At 42.7% G+C, this 25,366-nt stretch overlaps 1 pseudogene; it reads right to left on the bottom strand.

The window, feature by feature from the left end:
* Positions 1-1,849: 1,849 nt before the first annotated feature.
* LOC116942054 (cytochrome P450 2C8 pseudogene) lies at positions 1,850-23,555 on the bottom strand (annotated as a pseudogene).
* Between the last annotated feature and the right edge of the window lie 1,811 nt (positions 23,556-25,366).

Below are 25,366 nucleotides of genomic sequence, written 5' to 3'. Positions count from 1 at the left end.
AGATCCAGGTCCGTTTCAACACATTACATAAAATCCGTGATCTGGTTCCGTCTGTAAAAGATGTGATTCCGGACATACAGTACCCTGGTGTCTACAAACTAAGTTGCCTCTGTGGTAGTAGTTACATTGGAGAAACCAAACGCCATGTCTCGGACCGCATTCGTGAACACAAAGCAGACCTTAAACACGGTAGGACCAACACCTCGGCCGTGGCAGATCACTGTTATAATTCAGTAGGCTCACATGACATTGACTTTTCCAAGACAGAGGTTCTTTGTAAGCCATCTGGCTACCATGAGAGATTCGTTCATGAGGCTATCCACATATACAAGCACAGAGACAATTTCAACCGAGAAGATGGATTCTGGCTTAACAATCATTGGAAAGATTTGATAAACCATTTCAGGTCTTAATTGATTGTTCACGATTATGGTGGCTTTCAGACAGCATGCATTAATTTTTCATCTCCCCCCTCCTCTTTTCAGAACATAGATGGACTAGTCCTTCTAAATAAACTGCCAAATCGCTGCGCGTGGCGCTGACGTTTTTTATAAATAAATACACCGTTTAAAAATAAATAAATTTATGCAAACCGACACACCTGATGACAACCGTGTGTTATGGTCGAAACGTCGTGAGAATTTTTATTGTTTTATATATGTTATTATTTTATTGTTTCCCTTCAACGTGACTTTACCGAAAGAGCTAAGAATATGAATTACTGCAGTCACGAAAGCTTTAAATCAAAATTGATCCATATCATTAATTCAACTACATTAATTCACCTCCTTACACTAAGATAAACTGCACTGGAATTTTATGTTGGGATCTACTGTAAACCAAGTGATGTCAAAATTTATCTGCTATCTACTTGCCGCCAGGGTCTGAATTATACCCTCATTCCTATAAGTAATTATGGTTTTGTGATTTACAAGTAAAGTATGCTCATAACACATCGTTCTGCCAAAGTTTTAATGCTAAACGAACTTTGCTAAATCTTCATTTATCGCAATGAAGATACTTACTCTGGTCTAATGTTTTTCTTTCGAGGAATCTGGTTTGTAAATACTGGATTAAACTCTTTTCTTTTAATTTGCAAGATATATTTAGTATTCTGTGAGAAATAAATTACTCTGCCTCGTGGAATACCAGGGCAGACCCCGCCTTACGTGGCTTTTTGCCCTCCAGCAACAAAATAGTTTCCTCCCTTCTGCTTGTATAGGGCTGTACCAACAACTATTGTGGGCTATCACCTTCACTATCTTCTAATTGATGTGTATCTATGTCCTTTTCACTTAAAACTAAATATATTTCATATACTATTTGTAATTATAAAATTTGAACTTCCATGTGGTCAGTGCAATACCGTATTTTCCCGCATATAGCCCGCATATGCATATTACCTGCAGACGCATATACCCTGCAAAAATAGCGTTTTGTGTAAAACAAATTTCAGATAGCCCGCACCTCCATATACCCCGCATGCATTCATATATTTAACGGCATTACCGCAGCTTAATTCCATCATTAATACGAAGTTTACATTTGTAATACATTCCACTATCAATTGTTAACATTAAAATCATAACAGTTTTAGCACTGGTAGATTGCGCACTGTGCAGATAATAGCAGCACTACGGTAACGCCGTTGCCTCGCCCCCCACCTCTCTCTCCCCCAGCTGCCCCACCCCCCAACCCCCCACCTCTTTCTCCCCCCAGCTGCCCCACCCCCAACACCCACCTCTCTCTCCCCCCAGCTCTCCCGTCGCCGGTAAACAAAGTGCGTCTACTTCAAACATTGTCGTTTCATTGTAAAAACAATTCGAATAATTTAAAACGTGATAAAATGTGCAATTTTAGTGTGAGTGGTTTATTCAACAGTGCTTTAGTCAAAGGTAAGTGTTGCATAGTGGATAGTCCTATCATGAAAAAAAATAACGAGTCATGACATGTCACACGTGTAATATATTTTTGGGATAGCCCGCACCTCTATATACCACGCAGGGTCTTGTTTTGTTTGTAAAAAGTGGTATACCCCGCGGGTTATATGCGGGAAAATACGGTACACATTGATAAAGTTATAATCAGAAAATGTTAAAGCGAGAATCATTGATATTATCACGATTGATAACACACCCCTAGACAACGTGAAAGCCAATAATAACTTGTCATTAATGCGAAAATCTATTGTTTAATGGAATTCACTAACTGATCTTGAATTTATAAATCGTATTAAAATATATTTTTTAATAAGCATATGCATACCAATCAATTATTAATTTACGCGCAATAATTATGCATTAACAAAACGCATTTAATTGACATTGGAATACATTAACATTCCACAGTTGCCATTTTTACATTTTCATATTTTTTTACAATACAATAGAAACAACGTAGTGTTGTGATCATTACAGAATAGTAAATTATTTTGAAATCCGAACACTTGAGCCAAAGCTTTAAAGTTGTGGATGGTACTGTTACACAATTAAAACAAATCAATGACTTAACTCAGAATTCAGGTAAAAAAGGTGTTATGACCCAGTACACGCTATGATTATTACAAGGCACATAATTCAACAAATGCAATCAGCTTTCAAGATATCTTATTGAAATTTATATTGCGCCATTTCCAAGGTATTATAAAATTGTACGTAAGATAGCAGTTTGAGATGAAGAATGGGGTTATTATTTAAAGTGGTGGTGTAATTTTAGTGACATCAGAACAGGCAGGAGTCATGAGGAGGGTATTGGGGTAGGCCTGGTCGTAGCTGGGGAGCAACAAAAATCTGGGGGGTGGAAAAGTGTTGAGGCATCTCATTGGGAAGACAAAGGGGGTCGGCCAGGGGGGAGCCAGGCGAGGGAAGGGTGCCTCCGCGAGCGAGTCTGTCACTCCGTCGACGACGTCCACTTCCCTACAATTTAGCAGAATTCCGGGCCAAGCTCGCGACGAGGAAGATCGCGGAGTGCTCCCCACCACGCTCCGCACGCAGACACAGTGAAAGACTCCCCCAGGAAAGATCCCGGCCGCAGGTTCCTTCCATCTCGGGCACCGCAAAAAATCCCCGATGACCTCGGGCAGCCAAAGCCCCCCCGGTGGTTGCATGGCCCTGCGAAGGAGCGACCCACCGGTCGCACGGGATGATGAGGAATCCGCGCTGCGCAGGGCGACGCTGCACCCCAGTGAGTAACCCGGGCTACCAAACGGATGCGCCAGTGGGTGCAGGCAGCAGGTACGGGAGCGGTGCCTCCAAACAAATCAAAACACGGACATCACCAAAATAATGAAGAAATTATATACCTAAAAAATAGTGGTGGTGGACGGGAATACGGCAGGGGAAGAGACAAGGAGGTCATGGTAGGGGAGGTAAAGGGATGGAGGAGGGAAATTAGGGATTGTGCAGATGACTGTTGCTGCCAGCTGCCACCATCTTTCTCAGTATGAAGCACACTTAATGTTGTTGGTGTATAGTACACTCAGAATATCATCGGCACCACGAACTCGTTAGTTTCTACGTTCCGCTGAATGTCAATATGTGATAATGAAATTGTGATGATTGGTTAAGTATGTCAGGGGGTGATAATTGTGAATTCGTATTTATTTCAGGTACAGTCTGCAGCAGATGACCTCGTACACCACAGTTGAGGCGACACGGCAGAAGTGTAGGAAGCTTCTGACTGGTGACTGAAGTTAATTGATGAGTAAAATACGTTTTTGTTGTAATGCCGCTCGCACACAATGTCTCCTGAAAAGCAAAGACGGCAGCTTTATGGATGACGGCATGGCAGCCAGGTGGTTGATGCAGCTGGTGACTGGCCGGGGATGGTCGGGTCTTGACGATGTGTAGAACGATGACGTTGGCCTCCTTTGAACGTCCGACGTGCATACATGACTTCACCGTGACAACTATTCACAGACTTGTAGTTTTACAGTCACTTACTTTAGTTTGTGACCTAGCACAATACGGTTTCGTGTTAACCTCTATCCATCTCAAAATGAGTTTCCTGTTCCAGTAGGCAAATGTCTTCTCTGTCTCCTCAGATTTCTTCTGCCGCACTAACTTTGAGTCTCCTTAATCTCACTTTCGTATGTATCGGCTCTATACTATTTAAGAACTGGAATCCTGACAAATAGCTATTAGCTTCTCCACTGCTTCACCGCAATACTTTAACTGCTTTACCACGATACCTCTCGTGCAATGTACGGCTTCGGTCAAGGGCAGCCTACCAAGCTTATGTGAACATCACGGTCGCCCCTGGCTCCTCTGGATCTTCTAGGATCTGACCCTCATCTGCCATGCTCTGCTCATTCTGGGTCCCTGGCTCTCTGGCCCATCTCTGGGCTTCTTCCAGCCTTTGGGCCACTCCACTCCATCTAGTCTCTCGCTCATAATGCAACCCACTCGTATAACAATCTCTTGTGAGGCCATAAAGATCCTGAAAATGTAATTGGACCTCCACAGCTCGGCCATCAATGTCTTCCTTTTTCAGAAATAAAGTTTGCGTATTTATTAGCTCGCATTCTGTGCCTTATGCGGGCACAGTATGTCACTATAATTGCCACACAGAGTAGAGAGCATATCCAGCACATTCCACGATCTGAGCTAACCTCGAGTTTAAATTGTGAAGTAGCTATCACGTCAATTATCTATTTCTACGTTCATGTACTCGGGCCCCGGGTGACTTGTGAAAGATAGTATGAAATGAAGGTCAACTTATTTTTGGGCAAATTCGCTGAAGTAATGGAAGATGTTTGGAGAAAACTATCATGTCTATCTTTAAACTAACGTAACATATGATTAAACGATTTACTAGAAACAGTTAAATTGATTCACGTATTGTTGTACACCAGATTTCTACCAGTTTTTTTTCACCAATCGTCATGTATTGTTTTATATATATAAAACCTTTTCCAATGCGTGCATGTGTGCTCAGACATGATAGACTCAAACCAGCACACACACTATAGCACTCTTTAAACTATGTTCCATTGCGGAGATGAAGCCCCAATTTGTAAGATTTTGGAGCCTTGGTGATCTGTAATATGTAACCCAGGGTTGGTGCAGAGACCAGATCAGGCCAGTAAAACTCAAAGTGCTGCAAAAGAGATGCAAAGAAAAGGAAGAGCTCCATCTTTGCTAAGTTTTCCCCCAAGCAGACACGGGGGCCAGCAGAGAAGGGCAGGAAGGCATCTGGCTTTACAAACTTGCCATCCTCATCAAGGAAGTTTTCAGGACTGAATTCGTATGGGGTTTTCCAATGGTTTTCATCGCTCAGAACCGATTTCATATTCACCATTATGATCGTCCCTTTTGGAATCAAGTACTGGCGGAACTTGACATCTGCAGTGGTGGCATGTGGAGCCCCGAAAGGAACAATGTTACTGAAGCGCTGTATCTCATGGATCACAGCATCCAGATAGGGCAGACTGTGTCTGTCCTCCATGCATGGTAGTCGATCTGATCCCACAATCTTGTCAATCTCCTCATGGCACTGGGCTTGTATTTCAGGGTGCATCATCATGTAGAGAAGGCCCCAGCGTAATGTGGTGGAGGTGGTCTCTGCACCAGCAATGAAAAGGTCCAACGCCAACATGATGAGACTCTGTTCTGAGAAGCTGCTGTTGGGATTGTCCTCTTTCTCCAATTGAGACAAGTAGGCGTCAATCAGGCACATTGGCTTGATGGGATCTCTTGTTGCATGGCGTTCAGATATTATATCACGTATAAACTGTTTCGATTTTGCCATGCTTTTGAATATTATCTGCTGCGGTCCAGGAAAGTCCATCAAGAAGGGAAAGATGTTGCATAAAGTTCCCAGCAGCCCTGATTGGAGTTGAAGATTGTTTTCAACGAGGTGCAAAAAATCCTGGAACTGCTTATCACTGTATTCATACCGTTTCCCTTTAACCATGGAACAAATTATGTTTCCCACAGCACTGTTTAAGTCGTAGTGAGGGTCAAATGCCGATCCTTTCTGTTTAAATGCCTCGATTAAGAAGCCAACCTCTGCCTGAATGGTTTGTTCTATGGATGACTTACCAAGTCCAAAATTCCGCAATGTTGACAGAGTAAACCTACGATGTTGCATCCAATATTTTCCATATGGAGCAAAAATAATGCCTAGGCCTCCGTTGACTTTTTTGTTGAAGGGGGTGTTTGGCCGGTCTGCAAACTCATGCCCTTGATGCACTAGGACCTCTTTTACTGCCTGGTAGCCACTCACAAACACCATGGAAATCTTGCCCACCATTACGCTGCACACCTCTCCATACTGTTTCGTAACTTCGTCTAAGGCAACATCGGGCTTCTTAAACAAAGACACATTCCCTAAAAATGGTATCACCTTTGGGCCAGGAGGAAAGTCCAATGGGCGTTTAGTTGCCTTTACCTCCTGGAGTATAGCCCGAAGAACCAGGAATATTATGCAAAATATGGCCAGGCTGATCAGTGCCTGGTGCCCCAAGAAAGAGCTCCATTCCTGAGCAGCAGCAGCAGTTGTGTCCAGAAGTTGGCCCATACTGTACTGCAGGTTGTGCGATGTAGTGAGTACTTGTCTCGATTTTTGATGAGGACGGTGTTCTGCACACACATTCACACACATGCCAAGACGTATTATTATATTATTTCCTGAACATTGCGGGGGATGTGGAAGGAGGGGAGGGGCGATGGGGGAAGGGGGCATGGGGAGGGGCAGCTCGGACAGTACATTTCATTAAAGCGTGTTTTTTTTTAAAAGTATTTTAAAATATTTTATTACCGAGTCAATTGCATCCCCAGCGTTTAACAGTGCTGCTTATTTTGCTTTGGGCACCAACATCGGCTGTAACTGCAGTCGTCGAGGCGTCGCCCCCCCCCACCCCGCGCTTATCTCTCTCAACCTCTCGCTTCTAGCCCCGCCCCCCCCGCACAGTCTCACGTCACAGTCACTGACGTCCACACTTATATAATAAACTCCTAAGCCTCGGCATTTCTCCCACTTTAGTAAAAAAAAATTCTAGCTGTGATTTTCACACCTGATGATGATTGCTTGTGTTGCAATCGAAACGTCGTGAATAAATTTACTTTTATTTATTTTTATGTTTTTATTAATTTATTTACCTACGTGACTTTACCGAAAGAACCTTGCCGTCACGAAAACTTAATATCTAGATTAAAGTAAAGTAACATGAAATGAATAAAAAAATGCGTTTTATTTCCATTTAGTTAGTTCATAGTTCCATTTATTTGGTATAGCCCTGTGAGCCATTCGGCTCTTGAATCGGGTGCAACCGCAACAAACAAAAAACATGAACAAGAAAACATCTTAAAGTGATTATGTGACTGTGCAAACAGAAAATCCAGGGAAAAAATATCAAAATATTCCTGAAATAGCACCATCCACCAACGCTGTGTGCAAAAATCCCAGTGGGATGCAAGTCAAACAACAACAACAACCACAAGACAACTAAGATTTAGGCCATCAGTCTAACTCCGTACTACAATAAACAAAAACATGGCCAAACCAAAAAAAACGTTTTCGAAATCACCAAAATAAAAGCCATAAATGCAATGTAACAGTGATCATAGGGACTGTGACCGAATTTTTTACAATAAACTACATAAATAAATTATAACACCAAACCCTAGAGCCATATTTTAGGCCACTGAATAGCAGTGGCAGCTAGGGGTGTACAACTCCTCTAGAGCAGTTTTGAGTGAAGATCTCATAGGTAGTGATTAAAGTTGCAGTTTATTGGCAATAGCATTCCAGACCCTGGGGGCATCAATAGCAAAGGCCCTTCCTCCGGTTTTTGTACGGCAATAAGGAATGTGAAGCTGGTAAATGAGCGAAGACCTGAGGTCAAATTTGTTCTTTGAAACAGAGAGGAGATCCAGTAGGTAGCCTGTGGATTTTTTTGTAGGTACATCGTGAATAAATAAGATCTGGTGCACAAGCCGTCGAACATTAAGAGATGTTAAGTTTGACCAAATGTAGAGATCACAGTGGTGAGTCCTATATGGGCAGTTCAATGCAAATCTTAAGGCCGAGTGGAGGATGGAATCAAGCTTCTTCAGTACAGTACTTGGGGCTGATTTATACACGATGTCACAGTAGTCAAGTAGAGGCTTATCGGAAAAGGCGTAATGAGACCCCCAAATTGTGCACACACACACGGTGGCACGCGCGAGCACGGGCACACATAACAATGACGATTCCTGTCCGTATAGCCTTAACAGACTGTTGGGACAAGTGCTGTTAGCGAGTAGCACCAATGAAGACTGACACAGCACACGAGGGAGTGAATTTCCAGCACCACGCCCTCTGACTCCCTAGTAGTGATATTTACACACAAAACCAGGTACTCATTTGAGGCTGAGTCGACCTAGGGAAGGCCCAGGACCCATTTAGGTAATCGTCACTGGTGTTGATCGTGATAAGGAATCAAACTTGGGTTACCTAGTTTAGCCAAAGATATCCAAAGACTAGCTGAACACTTTCTAAAGAACACTTCTTGTGGCAAGGTGACTTCTATAAAACAAAAGGAAGGAGCAGCAAAGGGCTCTCCTTTGTCTCCTGTGATAGCGAATTTGTACATGGAAGATTTTGAAACAAAAGCAATAGGTTCAAGCACACTAAAACCATCTGCTTCGTTTAGATATGTGGGTGACACATTGGAGGTCTGGCCACACGGCAAAGATACACTGAACGCATTTCTAAATCATCTCAACTCGCAAAACCCAACCATCTAGTTCACCATGGAAGTGAAAGCTGACAGAACTCTAACATTTCTCGATATTCTGCTCGGACGGGGTAGAAATGGTAAAACAACACACTGTTTACCGAAAGAAAACGCATACTGACTCCGATCTGAATGCAGTCACACCATCACCCCGCACAGAAATCTGCTCTTATCAAGACGCTCATTCATCGAGCTAAGAAAGTGTCAGATGGTGACAGTGTGAGAAATTAAATTCAACATGTTAAAGAAGCGCTGCAAATTAATGGTTACAATGATGCACAAATCAACAGGGCATTGAATACCAAAACCAAATCAAATAACAAGAGCATTGAAACTGCCCAAGTAATTAAAACGATCAAAATACCGTACATTGCGGCAGCAACTGATAAACTAGCCAGATGTTTTGAAAAACAAAACATCCGAGGCAGATTTGGCAGAGTACATAAAATACAGAAATTAATATCTGCTACAAAAGATGTATTACAGAAGGTGTGTACAGGATTAACTGCACGTGTGGTAAATGTTATGTTGGGCAAACAAGACAAATGATCAGCACGAGACTGAAAGAACATCAGAGAAATATTCAATTCTCCCAAATACAACTGTCAGCAGTAGCAGAACACGCGTGCCAACAAGGACACCCAATTGATTTTGATAATGTTGAAGTTTTGTGCAAAACTAGCTACTACTGGCCAAGAATAATGAGATAATCTATCGAAATTGAAATAAATAAAAAATAATCTACATCATGGGAACTCCTTTGCCAGTAACAAAATATGATAATAAGTTTTTCTCCTTTTTTCTGGCAAGAAAACAGGTGTTAAGATGTTAAAACACCAAACTGAAACCTTTTACGAGGAATCATGTCTGCATTAACCACAATGCTTGTGATCAGAATACAAACAAAAAACATACTCTGATAATAGTACGCCTTTTGGTGTCCTCTGGTCTAACACCGTTTGAGACGAGGCTCAAAAGAAAGCTGTCTCTGGTGTGGACCAATCAGTTTCAAGGACAATACATTATGAGAGTGTTTTGTTTGCATTCTGACCACAAGAATTGTGGTCAATGCAGACAGTTTGGTGTTTTAATATCTTAACACCTGTTTTGTTGCCAGAAAAAAGGGGAAAACCCTATTATCAAATAAAAAATAACTTTAACCTTTTGGATAGCTACCGCCTTAGTGCTGCGTGGAAGCGAATCATAAAATAATACATTCTTTAAATGCATGCCTACAAAGGGCAGCGTACTTCAATAGGGATTACCATTGGTAATCCCGAACACAAGACAGGAAGGACAAGTAAAAGGGATCGCATAATGTACATGCATAATGTGCGTTGCCTCATTAATCCTTCCCGCCCCCCCCGCCCCCCACATTGTGCAAGAGCACAGAAGTGTGGTCACCACATCTACACCTCTATATAAGGAACGAAACAGTAAGACTTCTCCACAAATCTGGCTGTCGCCTGATGAAGCTAGTGGTAATTACTGGCGAAACGTTGTACTCAGATTGTAAATAGTTCATAGTTCATTTATTTGGTATAGCCCTGTGAGCCATTCGGCTCTTGAATCGGGTGCAACCGCAACAAACAAAAAACATGAACAAGAAAACATCTTAAAGTGATTATGTGACTGTGCAAACAGAAAATCCAGGAAAAAAATATCAAAATATTCCTGAAATAGCACCGTACACCAACACTGTGTGCAAAAATCCCAGTGGGATGCAAGTCAAATAACAACAACCACAAGACAACTAAGATTAAGGCCATCAGTCTAACTCCGTACTGCAATAAACAAAAACATGGCAAAAACAAAAAAAAACTTTTCGAAATCACCAAAATAAAAGCCATGAATGCAATGTAACAGTGATCATAGGGACTGTGACCGAATTTTTTTTACAATAAACTACATACATAAATTATAACACCAAAATCTAGAGCCATATTTTAGGGCACTGAATAGCAGTGGCAGCTAGGGTTGTACAACTCCTCTAGAGCAGTTTTGAGTGAAGATCTCATAGGTAGTGATTAAAGTTGCAGTTTATTGGCAATAGCATTCCAGACCCTGGGGGCATCAATAGCAAAGGCCCTTCCTCCAGTTTTTGTACGGCAATAGGGAATGTGAAGCTGGTAAATGAGCGAAGACCTGAGGTCAAATTTGTTCTTTGAAACAGAGAGGAGATCCAGTAGGTAGTCTGCGGAATTTTTTAAGTACATCGTGAATAAATAAGATCTGGTGCACAAGCCGTCGAACATTAAGAGATGTTAAGTTTGACCCAATGTAGAGATCACAGTGGTGAGTCCTATATGGGCAGTTCAATGCAAATCTTAAGGCCGAGTGATAGATGGAATCAAGCTTCTTCAGTACAGTACTTGGGACTGATTTATACACGATGTCACAGTAGTCAAGTAGAGGCAGTATGGTAGCTTTTATCAATTCCAAACGGAACATTCGGGGAAAGCAGTGCTTGTGTCGATACAGAAAACCAATTTTTATTTTTGTCTTTTTACCAATATAATCAATGTGATCTTCAAAACTAAGTTTTGAATCCAGGATGACCCCAAGATACTTATAGATCTTGACTTGATAATAATTTAAGGAATGTAATTGGGGAAAAATAACTTCCTGCTTTAGTCCCGGAGAGAAGCATAGCACCTTGGTTTTGGAGGTATTCAGGACTAGCTTAAGAGAAACTAGCTGTTTTAAGAGAAACTAGCTGTTGTGGCTTGGCTCTCCAACACACCGGTGTGCTGTATTAGTGACAAATTGGCATGTTCTGTTTACGTGACAACCCTTACTAGTTGGCTGTGTCGGGTGGTGGCGGTTTTTAACAACACATTTACGCGATCTAACCCAAAAACCTCTATTTTGGATTATATTGGTCGCGAAAGCCTATGTGATAAACAGTTATTGGTATTATTATTAATGCAATATTGTAGTTTTGTACTTTATATAGAAGCTGGTATTAGAGTCATTACAGTACTATAGGAACTATTATAGCAGGTAAAAGTCTAATTGTGCAGCTCACAATCAGAAGGTTGCGAGTTCATATTCTTGCTGGAGGTTGACTCGACTAATTTTCCCTTGGTGTCGATAAAGTATTTACAACTTTGTGGGAGCTACAACAACAGTGATTGTCATGGATAGACTCGCCTTGCTATAAGAATATTACTCATTTTCCATCAGGTAGGTAATTCCACTAACTTGCACTGATCAACGTGGTAACGTATGGTAAAAAAACAAGTTCTGCTTGCACTCGCAAAAGGTAGCCAATGGTACCTCCACGCCTCGCCAATGTCCCTTACCTCTGTCATATGCAGTAGTTTCAACGCAGATGATGCCCAACGTGCAAGGTACTGTGTCTGGATTTCCTTAAAGTGACAACCGTTTGGCCTGCCCACTGTATATTTGCACTTTAGACTGTTCAAAGGCGCATCGTAAAAAAAAATCTGTAATTTCAGTGCACTGCTGTTGGCTATAAATCACCACTCAGTCAATTACTGTTGATGTAGGGAAGGGTCTGGGACCGGTTCAGATATCACTTGTCCCACTGATATGAGTAATGGTTCACAATCAAACGCCGGTCGTCACGTTCACAGTGCAGTTCATTAACCACTGTGCCACAATTCTCCCCGAACTCATGAGGCCGATTGGATAATCCAACGACTTTCTAATTGTACGTCACGTTTTTATTGTCTAATTTTTGTGCTTTGCTGTGCTTCAAGTATGAATAGTCATTGGACCTTTGGACTCTCTCGAGATGACTCATTCAAAAACAACATGCTGGCTACTGCAGTGGTGTGGCCAACACTAGTGCTAATGAAACAAAGGTCGCTCTGCACACTGCGCAATGCATGTTATAACCATATTTGGGTAGATTTACCAATGTAAAAACAACGTAACAGCCTTTGCAGCCATGTACAGACCAATATATTCTAACATTTTCAAATAACAATGAATGTTGGTTGGTAAATATGTGAACTTTACAGTTTACCATTAGAAGTAGATGATGTTCTTACACTATTAGTCAACTTTACATCCGACAGTAGGAATGTATAAAGTATGCTATAGCAAATGTAGTTTGCGCTCTAAACTAATTATATTATTGGTTATTGCGGTAAAGTCACGTAGAAGAGAAACAATAAAATAAAAAATATATAAAACAATAAAATTATCACGACGTTTCGACTGCAACATAAGCAATCATCATCAGGTGTGAAAACCACAGCAAGAAAATTTAAGTGGCGTTTTTTTCTCTTAACGTTAGTACCTTGGACAGCGATTATTTTTTACTTTTTTATTTTCTTTCTACGTGACTTTACCGAAAGAACCAAGAATATGAATTCCTGCATTCACAAAAGTTTTAAGTCGAAATTGCTCTACTTTTAAACCTTTTATTTGGAACCACTTAAATTAATTAATTTATTAATCAAACTAGTCAAGGAAATATGATGAAAACGATTGTATTAATTATGCGCCCATTAATGTAATAATATTGCATACATAGTTGAACTAGTCAGTTTCAACGAAACTTTAACGTAATTTTTCGTGAATATGCATCACAATAAAGGATGAGAATAGGTTTTCCCCTTTTTTCTGGAAACAAAACATGTGTTAAGATGTTTAAACACCAAACTGAACCCTTTTACAAGGAATCATGTCTGTATTAACCAGAATACTTGTGGTCAGAATGCAAACAAAACACATACTCTGATAATATATGCATTGTCTTTGAAACTGATTGGTCCACACCAGAGACAGCTTTCTTTGAGCCTAGTCTCAAAATGGTGTTAGACCAGAGGACGCCAAAAGGCGTACAAAATAAAAGGATGATTAAATATTTTTCATATTTATGAAAATGCATAACCTTAGTACAAGGACATGGTCATTTAAGAAGTTTTTGTATAGTTTAATCACGTTAAAATTAAGTACTACAACAGAAAACAATGGTCAGCCAGGCAGTGGTAGTACACGCCTGTAATCCTGCACTGTAGCGACGTGGGTTGGTGGATCGGACAAATGTGAAACTCCCTTTCCTTGGGCGTCGGTATAATACCCTGCCTTGCCAGGAGAACTCCATATTTCCTCCATAAGGTTTTCTGGGTTAGATCACATAAATATAAATGTGTCGTTAAACCCGCCACCACCCGACACAGCCACAGCCAATTGGTTACTCAGGTGTGAAAACCACAGCAAGAAAATTTGCTGTGGTTTTCACACCTGATGATAATTGCTTGTGTTGCAGTCGAAACGTCGTGAGAATTTTATTGTTTTATATTTTTATTATTTTATTGTTTCCCTTCTACGTGACTTTACCGAAAGAACCAAGAATAAGGCAGAGCCAATTAAGATGGGGCCATGAACTGATAAATTCTAAATTAAGATGTAAGCTACCCACATTATAGCTGGTGTCATGGTTTCATGGAATGTGCCAACATGAAAGGAGTTACTTTTAACTTTAACATTATCATCGTATTCACAATGCCTGTGTGAAAATGTATAATATGGTAGTCAGAGGCATGATCACAACAAAAATAATAATAAGTCGTATTTACAGCCTTTTGTAAAACAACTCATTAAACATTATACAATAGCAATATACAGTATATATTTTCAGACTTTAATGTCAAGAAGTCATCAAGGTGAATGCCATGATTTCCACTACATTTTGCCATTTTGGCAATACTCTTGTCAATGAAATAATTTAATCAATTGTGGTGCCAAGGTGTCATGAACCGAAGACACACGCCACACAGTTAATACACACGTTGGCCTCAGCAGATATATCAGAGACTTCGAAATTTAGGCCACTATCAGATGATCCCTTCCCACTGAGTTTTTATTCCTAGCCCGCCTACAGAGTGACAATGGTCTGGGTTTCTCAGGGCGAGTGAAATTGTCAAACATTTGATATGATGGAATAATAATGGCTTCATCCCTACGATAAGTGAGAAATGCAATGCTGGAATAAAGGTGAAAGGGGTGCTGCGTCTGGCAGCAAATTGAGGAATGTAGGTCCTTGAGTATTGTAATAATGGTATGTGAAGGCCTCCAGTTAAATATGAATGGACTACCTAGATCAAGGCAGGAGCTGGTATGGGTGGGGGAGCGAAAGGGACGTAAGGGCTTCGCCAGAGGCAACTGCTCTCATTTGGTCATGGGCCGTGAACGTGGTCGTCCCTGTGAGTGTGCAGTGCTGGGCTCGTGCAATGATCTGTCCGAGAGAGAGGTTTTTTGTTAAAGAACTACAGCAAGACAATCACAGTGGAAGGCATAAGCCAACAGTTCAGAGAGATAAATGTTGGACCCAACAAAGTCTACCTTACGGCAATCATCCTAGGAACCACGGGTTTTGTTTTGCCCAAAGAAACTCACAAAAGCTACACATTGTCTAGACTCGTGCATGTGCGTAAGAACATGTTTAAGGCCATGTGATTTTGATGAGAATATCACAAGTGCTAAGTACCTCACTTAGCGCTCCTAACAGCGTTATTTCTTTCGTATGAGCAACATACGAGGGCTTCATTCAGGTATTGGTAATAGCGCTAATAATTATGCCAAACATTATTTAATAAATAAATAATTGGTTATGACATCAGTTATATACCGTACACATGAGTGAATTCTACTGTACTCTTCCTCCAAGGCAGTAGTGGGAGACGAGGTTGTAGGAGCTGCTGCGCTCCCAATCATGGTCATTCTCAGAGAAGAGCTCCAGGACCTCTGTTATATTAGTGATGCCTTCAGTCAAAATTTCTGTGGTGAGGTTTCTTTTAGATGGAGCCCCAGACTATACCCTGGCCATGTGAGTACTGTAATAACATTGAGAAAAAAACATCGATTTTAAATATAATCGAATTGCGGGAGGTGGGGTCTAGTTGGCTTCGAGTGTACGTTGCTCTTATTGGCTGAGCCAATTATGGGGGTGGGTGCGTTTCCTCGGCCACCACTGCTGCATGTTCCGATAATTTAAAAAAATATATATTTTCCAGGGCAATGAGTGCTATAACGAATCAACGTTATCCAGGGTCGTACTATATGAGGTCTGCCCGTATTGTGCATTTGCGGTGTGCCTATGTGTGAGAGCTCATGCGTGTGTGGTAACACGAAAAACACTTTTGCAAGAATGCCGATGCTCCGATCCTGGCGAGAATGCGGGCGCAGCTGGCTGGGAGTATGTCAGAACAGGGCCATGCCATGACAGCCCCCACGCTCGAGGCATACTCCCTGATGCCGAAGCATCAGTGATGAGTACCACGGGGGGTGAGAGGGTGGGCCCTGACACAATCAACTCATGCCTTTCTTCAATCCAATTAATGGTGTAATATCGTCTCATCTCCAGCCATGTAGATCATCTTTCCTATTCCATACAACTTTAAGTATTCCATGCAGTACGACTTGTATTCTCCTATTGAACTATTCATATTTATTTTATGATACTGTATATATAGGACATTTTTTTTTACACCTGTAGCGGCATTGTTACGCGCAACATGTGTACTTACCTGCGTAGCAGTATTGTATGGGTCACGTACACTCAACTCTAGTGGTGGCCTCAGTCTGTAGGGGGCGCACAACAGCCAAGGGGGCTGTTGAGTGACAGGTGTACGACCCACGACTACAACCACCGTTGACCAGGGGTGAGGGGGCCAGAGCCCACTAAGGGAGGGGACTGGGGGGTCCAACGGTCGGACCCAGACCCTCTCCAGAGAGGGCGGTTGGGAGAGAGGAGTATAAAAAGGGCAGCTCTCCCAGCGTGAGTCAGTCCGCACTCACCTCAAGACCCGAAGACATCTAGATAGCGCCCTGGGACTTCCGACCTTCGGCCCTTGTCAGGGCCAGGTCCGAATGACCCAGTGGCGGCACCCGTTACCCTGGCAAGGTCGCGTGAGCATAGCCTCCCCTAGGTCCCTTAGCGGAGGAATTCCCGATAGCAGAGTATAGTGTGAGGGCACACTAGGTGTGAGGACGTATCCTCTCGGCTATCGGGTGGGAGAGGCCGTTACCTCTGTGTTAGGGACGCTCTTTGTCGTTAGAGTGAATAAACGTTGTTGCCTACAAAGAGAAGTCTCTGCCTACTTTGGCAACACTATACATCCATTGCAAGACATGGTCCAACAACTGGCAGTATGCATCCTTTTATGTTATGCTGTACATGAACAATATACAACTAATATATATCACTAATACCTAAATGAGGGCCTCCACACATTCTGCGGGTTAAGGAGATTATATGATCGTATTTCTGGTGAGTCCAGGTTTGTAAAGGTGGGGAACATTGCTGTTGGAGCATTTAAGTACACGAAAACAATACATTTTTCTGCATAGTCCTCTGCTGCCAACAAAGTACAATGATGCATGGTCAAACCCGCATGACAGACATGGCATAGGGAGGCCTTCAATTAATGAATCCAGCTATGGAATGTTACCAACAAGGGCCAATACATACATGACTGTATTTAGTTGCGCAAACGAAGGCTGTTTGTATGGCTGTGGAGCTAGTGTAGCCTGGAAAATAGATTCCAGGGAAGGTGATGAGACAGTGTCAGGCCAACACATCTCAAAATGCTGCAGTAGCGATGTGAAGGAAAGAAAAAGCTCCACTTTGGCCAGATGTTCTCCCAAACATATACGGGGGCCAGCGGAGAATGGTAGGAATGCGTCTGGTTTGACAAACTGACCATTTATATCTAGGAAGTTTTCAGGATTGAATTTGTGTGATGTTTTCCACTGGCTTTCATCATTGAGAACAGACATCAAGTTTACCATGACCAGTGTGTTCTTTGGAATCAAGTATTCCTGGAACACTACATCATTTTGACTGAATATAGATATATTTCCTACGAGGGGAAGTGCCCTCGGACCCGGGGGAAAGCCCACTGGGCGGATGGATGACTTCACCTCACAGAGAACAGCCCACACAGCCAGGAACACCAGGATAAAAATCGCCAGGCAGACCAGGATATGCCTAACTAAGGAGAAGCCCCATTCCACGACTGTATCAACTACTTGCCCCATGTTACACAGTGGGCAATAGAGTGAAGATATTCCACAAGTGTTTGACGATGATAAAAGTGGCCTGCGCACAGTAAAAAAAACACGTGAAAAATATGATTATTTCCTCACCTGAATATTGATTTTGTAACATTTTTCGTTGTATGGAATAGCTTACCTGTATGTATGTTGAACTTCTTTCACACCGTACGTAGTCAACTATGCTGCTCGGTGTTTCCAGATTTGAGAAGAGTATAATCTGAAAATGAAGAATGGTTCGAAAGTGCAGTTTAATCTATCAGTGCAGAACTGTCAGTGTCGCCCCATCATCTGTGTGGGTTTTATCTAAGTATTCTGCACACACACCAAACATTTAATAATGGCATTAGAAAAACGTGTTTATACAGGACCCCACTCAAAAGTCTTCCGACTCGTCGAGATTCACCACTTCATCGGACACTACTCTAAAGCACACACCATTAACAAAATTTGCAAGGCACTTATTACCGATGGTAAATATATATAAACATACATACACTATAAGTAAATGTTTAACTTTCTCGTTGCACGGTATTTTTTTTATAAAAAAAATTACCATGTCTTGACCAATACCCAATGGCAATTAAATGAGCTGCCGGGTGGTGGCAGCACACCCCTGTAATCCAGCACTTTCGGGGAGGGTTGATGGATCAAACAAATGTGAAATTCTCTTCCCGTCGGCGTCGAGGTTATAACTCTGATTTTCAAAGAGAAAAACAAGTGTCATGTGTGACCCCTTTAAGCGCTGTTGCTACGTTCATTGCATGTTTTTATTTATCCTCGATATCGTTGGGGTTGGGCGATTAAACTCTAATCTTGAAACCTGCAGCAGTGAGACTTTACTCTGGGGACGCCCGCAGTTATATGAACCACTCACAATTCAAAAATGTATTCCGTTTGTGACTGTGATCATCACGGTTCACGCAGCTGATTTCTCCACACCTCCTGCAAGCTCACATTCACATAGTGAAAGAGACCACCCCCTCCAACCGCATTGTACATGGTACAGCCCATGGTTAACGATTGAGTGTGTGGTGGGGCTGTTCATGTCGGCGTATGTGCTAATGTACTGTTTTATATACAGCACTGGATGAATTGCTGTGTGTGGGGAGCTGTGGCAAATTGGTCCGCGCACTGTGCTACGAACCTTTGCGACCAGGTTCGTGGTACAGTGAATTTCGGCCAACGCTGACATGAGTGGCGAGTGATAATCTGAACCAGTTCTGTGCGCCCCATATGTCAACTCAGCCTTAAACGTGCACTGTTCCTGGTGCAGTGTGCAAACATTAGCAGTGCGGAGGCAAAGACGGCTGGGTGTGGTGCTGAACAGACAACCGTTTATGTGCCGTATCCGCCTCCATAGGTGCTTGCTCTCAGCACTTGCCCCAACAGTCTTTGTAGGCTACACATGTGACTTTTGCCTTTGTATATATGATGACATTTAGCTGGAGGCTCTCTCAGTAACTCGGCAAAACGGCTGTCCCCTGTGGCTCTTTGTCATTGATGTTGAGCCCTGATTGCTTCAATTTGGGCTGCACTCCGCGGTGTTGCTCTCTCCTCTCCCTTGTTTCCCTGCCCTCACCACCCAAGCATCCCACCTGAATTCTCTCCTAATATTTGGGTTATGAACTTTAAGTCTTTAAAAAACTCAGGACACAGATTAGGAATATTACAGTAATACCCCGATTTACATTCCCCCCCCTTTTAAGTCGTTTCGCAAATACGTCGTCACTTTATTAAATTAAATATGGGTCGCCTCATCCTTCACCTCCACCTCCCCTGTAAATTGCTTTGATTTACGTCGTTTCGATATTCGTCTCACATTTCAGGAACACATCCCCGACATAAACCGGGATATTACGTTTCACAACAACGAAATACGGCTGATGTACATTTTAAATGCATTGTCCTGAGTGGTGTATTCAATTAACAGAAACCAGACATTTAATGTCCGACAACATAAATATTTCCCAGGACAACTACCCCATAAATAAATAATGTTCTGGTATTGTGTGGGGACCCTTTTATAAAATGTAAGGTGATTGGTGTACAGACAATCTTACAATTGGCACTTCATGCAGCATGAGCTTGTTGACTATATAGTCGAGTCCTCTTTAATTACTCAATTGGGATTCTTCCCTGGGCTGCATGGTTCGTTATGTTTTGCAAGGTTATACGTAGGTTGTTGGCGTGTATTCTTTGCAATAGTCAAGAGGCTCTGGATGATACTTGGTATGTTCATACCTTCAATGATGGAACTTTAATTAGAAAATATACTTAGGGGGAGAGTTCCCCATGACAATTGTATTATTTTTCGATTTAAAGCTTTCGTGACTGCAAGGATTCATCTTCTTTGGTTCTTTCGGTAAAGTCACGTAGAATGAGAATAAAACTGTCCTCCAGTCTCGTCCCTTCACCTGATGAAGGCCGCTTGTGTTGTGGCCGAAACGTCGTGAGACTATTATTGTGTTATTTTATTTTATCAATTTATTATTTTAATCTCATTCTACGTGACTTTACTGAAAGAACCAAAGAAGATGAATTGTATTATTAATTAAAACTGTAGGTGCAATGTCCACACCGGTCCTCCTGGTCACTGTGTGCTGGTATATGACGGTGTATGTCTCAAAATAAAATTGTATTCTTCATTTGTATGTAAAACAAAACCACGAACATGTCACCCAAAAGTGTGCCCCTTGGTCAACAGTAATGCATATCCATGGTAGTGTAGCGTTCACTGCTCATGCCTGAGGATATTCACATGGGAGTCTCTGGCTTGTTATTGTGAGCTATACCATGTGTATCATAGTGGAGAGATGTGGGTTGTGGGGCTCCATTCTTTGTCCCTGCCTCCCATTCCCTGACACTGAGCGACCCTTATTGATTTAGCTGCCAGTGCTGTAAGAAAAGAAACCGGGCTTGCGGTGAAAAGACACCAGTCTGCACGGAAAGACCGCTGCTGTAGACTTCCCACACTTTACAGATGATGTTCAACCAGAACCGGTCACAATGCACATGTACATTGCAGACCTTTTTTTCAATACACTGCGCTATTTAAATTACAATAAGATATAAGGGACTCCCTACGCTATGGCTCATGTTGGGGGTTATTTGTAGCGTACTTCATACTGGTTAGTGCACATTCAAGGTGGGCAGCATTGACATGGGAACACAGACGTACAGTACAACAATTGATGTTCCAGCACCGCTCTCTGCTGCCCACAATGTAGCCCGACAGCAGGCTATTAACACCAGTTGAATCCATATGGTGGTTGGTACGTGCCATCAATTTGAGGGGGTCGGGCGCATTCGATGGTGAATCTGTCCAGCGGCGTAAAAGCACTCATGAGTCCGTGTAGCACCAGACAACTCAATCAGGTCACCTTCAATTTATCTGCAGGACTTGGCTGCAAGTGTCACCTCCGTTTGCTCTTAATGCCTACACATGTTGTAAATAAAACGTATACATTACGTTAGACATGTTTTATAATTGCCTGTGGATCTCGGCGTGTTATTTAATCTGCCCTTTTTAACACGTAGGCTTTCGCGACCATTACTAGTGACAAATTGGCATGTTCTGTTTACGTGACAACCCTTACTAGTTGGCTGTGTTGGGTGGTGGTGGGTTTTAACGACACATTTATATATTTATGCGATCTAACCACAAAACCTCTATTATGGAAAATCTGGCCTTCAATGCATAAGTGTTTGGATGCCACTGGTACTGTATATGTTATTAGCGATTGCGAAGGTTGTAAACTCAGCAAACAGCAACACTTATACTTTGCAGTCGAAAGCCATTGATGAAAACACGTTTATTTTAATGCATTGCTTTAAAAAAAATGCGATCATGGATTTTAAAATACCGTTTAGAGACCTCCCTTTAGTTTGGAGGCCCTTTTGCAAGCAGTAGCGTCAGAAAGTCGATGCACAGCCGTACCTTTTAATGTCGCCCACGGGTGGCAGCATCAGCAGCAGCACTAAGAGAACAAAAATGCGAAGATTAATGATTTAGTTAGCGTGACGAAGAGCACGGCCGCGCACGCTGAATCCATTGCCTCGCCCAAAACTAAGCGATACAAGTTTCGTGTATCAGTATCAGCCCGCCGGTCCCTGTACTGTACCAATTTAACACCCACGTTAACAAACAATCGGGCATTTCACTGTTGGGCACTACAACGAACGTGACTTGACTTTACAATATACAGATGTATGCAACAAATTCCTTGTAGAATTAGAAGTTACCTACACGGCATCTTAAGTTTGAAAATGTACTCTTTGAGGGGAGGGGATGCTGATAGGGATGCTATTGGCAATCACACAAATGTCAATGCTCAGAGACCTAAAATGCATTTGAATCGGTAATGCAGCAAGCAATGAGTAAGAAAAACTGGCCGAATTTGTGAGTCTTTAGAGGTCAGTGAGAGTGTTGATCACATCATTGCCATCCCATTTGTGGTGCCACTTTTTCATTGAGTAAAACTATAAGCAGCCCAAGGCAATTTTCCACTAATGTATCAGCAACATGTGCTGCATGCACATGGAAAAAAGCATTGGTCACTAGGATTTTATAGGAATTCGGTAAACATACACACCATAGAGAAACAGTTATCGTGTGCTAAAATTAGGAGGGTTAATTACCACTTGAAGGACCACAGTGCTTGCAGGAGCCTGGAAATTATGGGTAGATATTAGTGGGTGGAGGGAGGCAGCGGTGCAGGACCTGAGGTTTAAATATCACTCGGCACTGATGTTAGCCGTGGCTCGGACCGAAACCGGAGATCGAGCACGACTTCCTGTTCTCGGCGCCTGTAATTAATTAGCACCGCCACTGACCCCAACTGCACCCACCCATTGCAGTGCCACCACGAGGTACCCTCTCCCCATACGCAACAAGCGGACACTGCACAGGAGCGCTGGTAAACAAACAGCCGCGGGCCACCGTGCGCCCCCGACCGCCAAGGGACGCACACAGTATTTTTCGAAGTAAACACTTGCTCGTTTTTGCGAATGGGTCTAAATTTAAATTGCTCGTTTTAGCGACTTATCGTAGAAAGAACGCTCGTAAAGCAAGACACGCCAGTATAGTATAGTAATTTTGTCAGTGGAATTATGAATGAGGACCTCACCATGCCGTGTGGGGGTGTGGAATTTTTTTTACCATACATTATCATGCTGGCCAGTGCCGATTGGTGAAAGCGGGGAGCATAGAAATTGTAAATTGGTCAGAACTGCGATGTCAGCTGCCCGCAACGTCGACCCACAGTAGCATGTAAAGCCTGTTTTATTCATGGTGGTCGTACATTCCAGCACTATCCAGGCTCAACCCATCTTAGCTTCGAAGTACTGACAGGGTGCATTCCAGGTGATTTGATGATTTGATCCATACATCACAAACAATGAAACAGACACAGAAACATGAAGACAAGACTCATTCCTAGGTACACGGTGACAAGGATAAACGAGTAAAGACAAGTGAGATGCAGTGAGACACAGGGGCTACTGAGAGGGAAACAGAAACAGATCCAGCATTCCATCCCCCCCCCCATAAAAAGTCAGGGTTCCGAATGAACCCCAACCTACTAATTATTGCACAACCTTGCTTTAATCACATTACAATGTCCCCACGTCTACATAGAGAGATCAGCATGGCTCGTGCAGCTTAAAACCTCCGCATTTCACGAATGCCTCTTACCTCTGCGAGATCCAGCAGCTTCTGCAAACTCCACGCCCATAAGCTGCGAATTGACATGGGAATGTGGAACAAGCCACTACCCGGAGCAGCATGGTACAGTCCATGTTCAACAATCAACCCCAGTGTTTTGTCATTGCGCAATCTTCTCATTTGTCCCTCTACATAAAACATATGAAACTGACAAACTTGGAGTGATTTCTACGTGTGAATGTACAAACTGCACGGGAGTCACCTTACAGCACCTACAACAGGCCTCATTACGTTACCACGTGGTGTGTTTCTCAGTCAAGGTAAACAAATAAATATGCAGCCCTGGAATTGCTTGCAGAATGCCCTTAACTAGAGGGAGCTTTAAAGTGTGTATGATCAACTCTTCCATGCTGATCACACAGATTGTAAACGGTAGGTGTAATCACGTTTATCCCACCACAAAAAAACTTGCTTATCAACAAATTGTGTTGCACCCATATATATGGATGGGTAGATACAAGGAGGTTAGTTGAAGAAACTTACTTCACTGTTACTAGTGCTTCACTGGGAGATAGAAACGAGCCACTAGCGCTGGATTGCAAGCCAAGTGTGTTAACCATTACACCACAAAGGAGATAACATACAAAAACACAACACATGGTTGTGAATTTGTTATTAAGCAAATGGCTTATCACCGTTGGTAACAATGTTACCAGTATTGAAAGACAAGGGGTAGTCTATATACAGCGAAACTCAATATTTGGGGAAAATTTATATAAAAAAACTGGCATCTGAGAATAATTACATATCTCCCAAGCAGTCCATCACGAGTCCCAAGGGCACATGCTCCAAGCCAGCAGTGAGCTTCAGCTGCACGATTTTTCTTCCTGTAGTGTGCAATATTGTACACGGATACTATCCCTCTTATAACGCCGTTTTGCCAGGGCGATGAGATGTTAACTACCTCGCCTGGTATACAGGAGATCGTGGGATCCATCCCGACCCTTTATATTCGGAGTTTCCATGTTCTCCCCGTGGTCACGTGGATTTTCTCCGGGTCCGCCGGTTTTTCCCTCCACATTTACAAACATGCGTGTCGGATATTTTATGGTTGCTATATCATCATAAGACACTTCGTTGAGCTGACATGTGATAGCCAGGTTGCTTCTGAATAATAGCTATATCTCAGTGGACCTTACCTGGTTAAATAAAACAGTTTTCATTATCAATCGTGACTTACATCAATTATTTCTGCCTTAATTTACACGCCGTTACATTTTAACAAAGCGCACACAACGCACCTATAGGGAAGCCATATACAGTATTTTATTTCAAATCATAGCTGCATTCGGCACCTACACAGGATTATCTCGAAGATGATCGCAGTGACTTGTTTAACATAGTATGAAAGTCAATTCATTTGTGAAAGAAAAAATTCCATGCAGACCGGATGTGTTAGAAGAAATGAGCAAACCCACCAGTCGATGGACTTAACATTTGAAGCAATTGGCGGGACCCCAGGGTCCCATCACTGCCCCGGGGTGGGAAAAACCGCGTAGCGACACGAGTCTTGCCTTCGCGACAACAAAACTAGTGGTCAATCGATTGGCCTCGTCGAGAGCTACTCGGGGCATTAAGTTTCGTAAAAAGTTGACAAATTACATAAACACGTAAAATTCACTGCCTGGGGGGGCGGGCCCGCCTTGGCAAAGAAGCTGAGGATCGACGGCTGACCGGAGGGCGTCGGACGCCCCCCCCGGGGCTTGCGTTTGGCCGGTGGGGTGGCGCCCATCGTCTTGATCGCCGCCTGCTGCTGCTGGCGCTTGTTGGCGCTTGTTGGCGAGAGTCTGGGCGGGCGGCGCGTTGCTGTCGGGGTCACGTAGTGGGCGGAACTGAAAAATTATTATTATTGACCTGATTTTTGCGGGACCCCGGGGTCCCGCCAA

This window comes from Petromyzon marinus, chromosome 1 (genome assembly GCF_048934315.1).
Source record: "Petromyzon marinus isolate PM22_M1 ecotype Great Lakes invasive population chromosome 1, UKy_Petmar_22M1.pri1.0, whole genome shotgun sequence".
In the NCBI taxonomy this organism is placed as follows: domain Eukaryota; kingdom Metazoa; phylum Chordata; class Hyperoartia; order Petromyzontiformes; family Petromyzontidae; genus Petromyzon; species Petromyzon marinus.
Note: the sequence above shows the minus strand (reverse complement) of the source record. Positions and strands in the feature narration are given on the sequence as shown.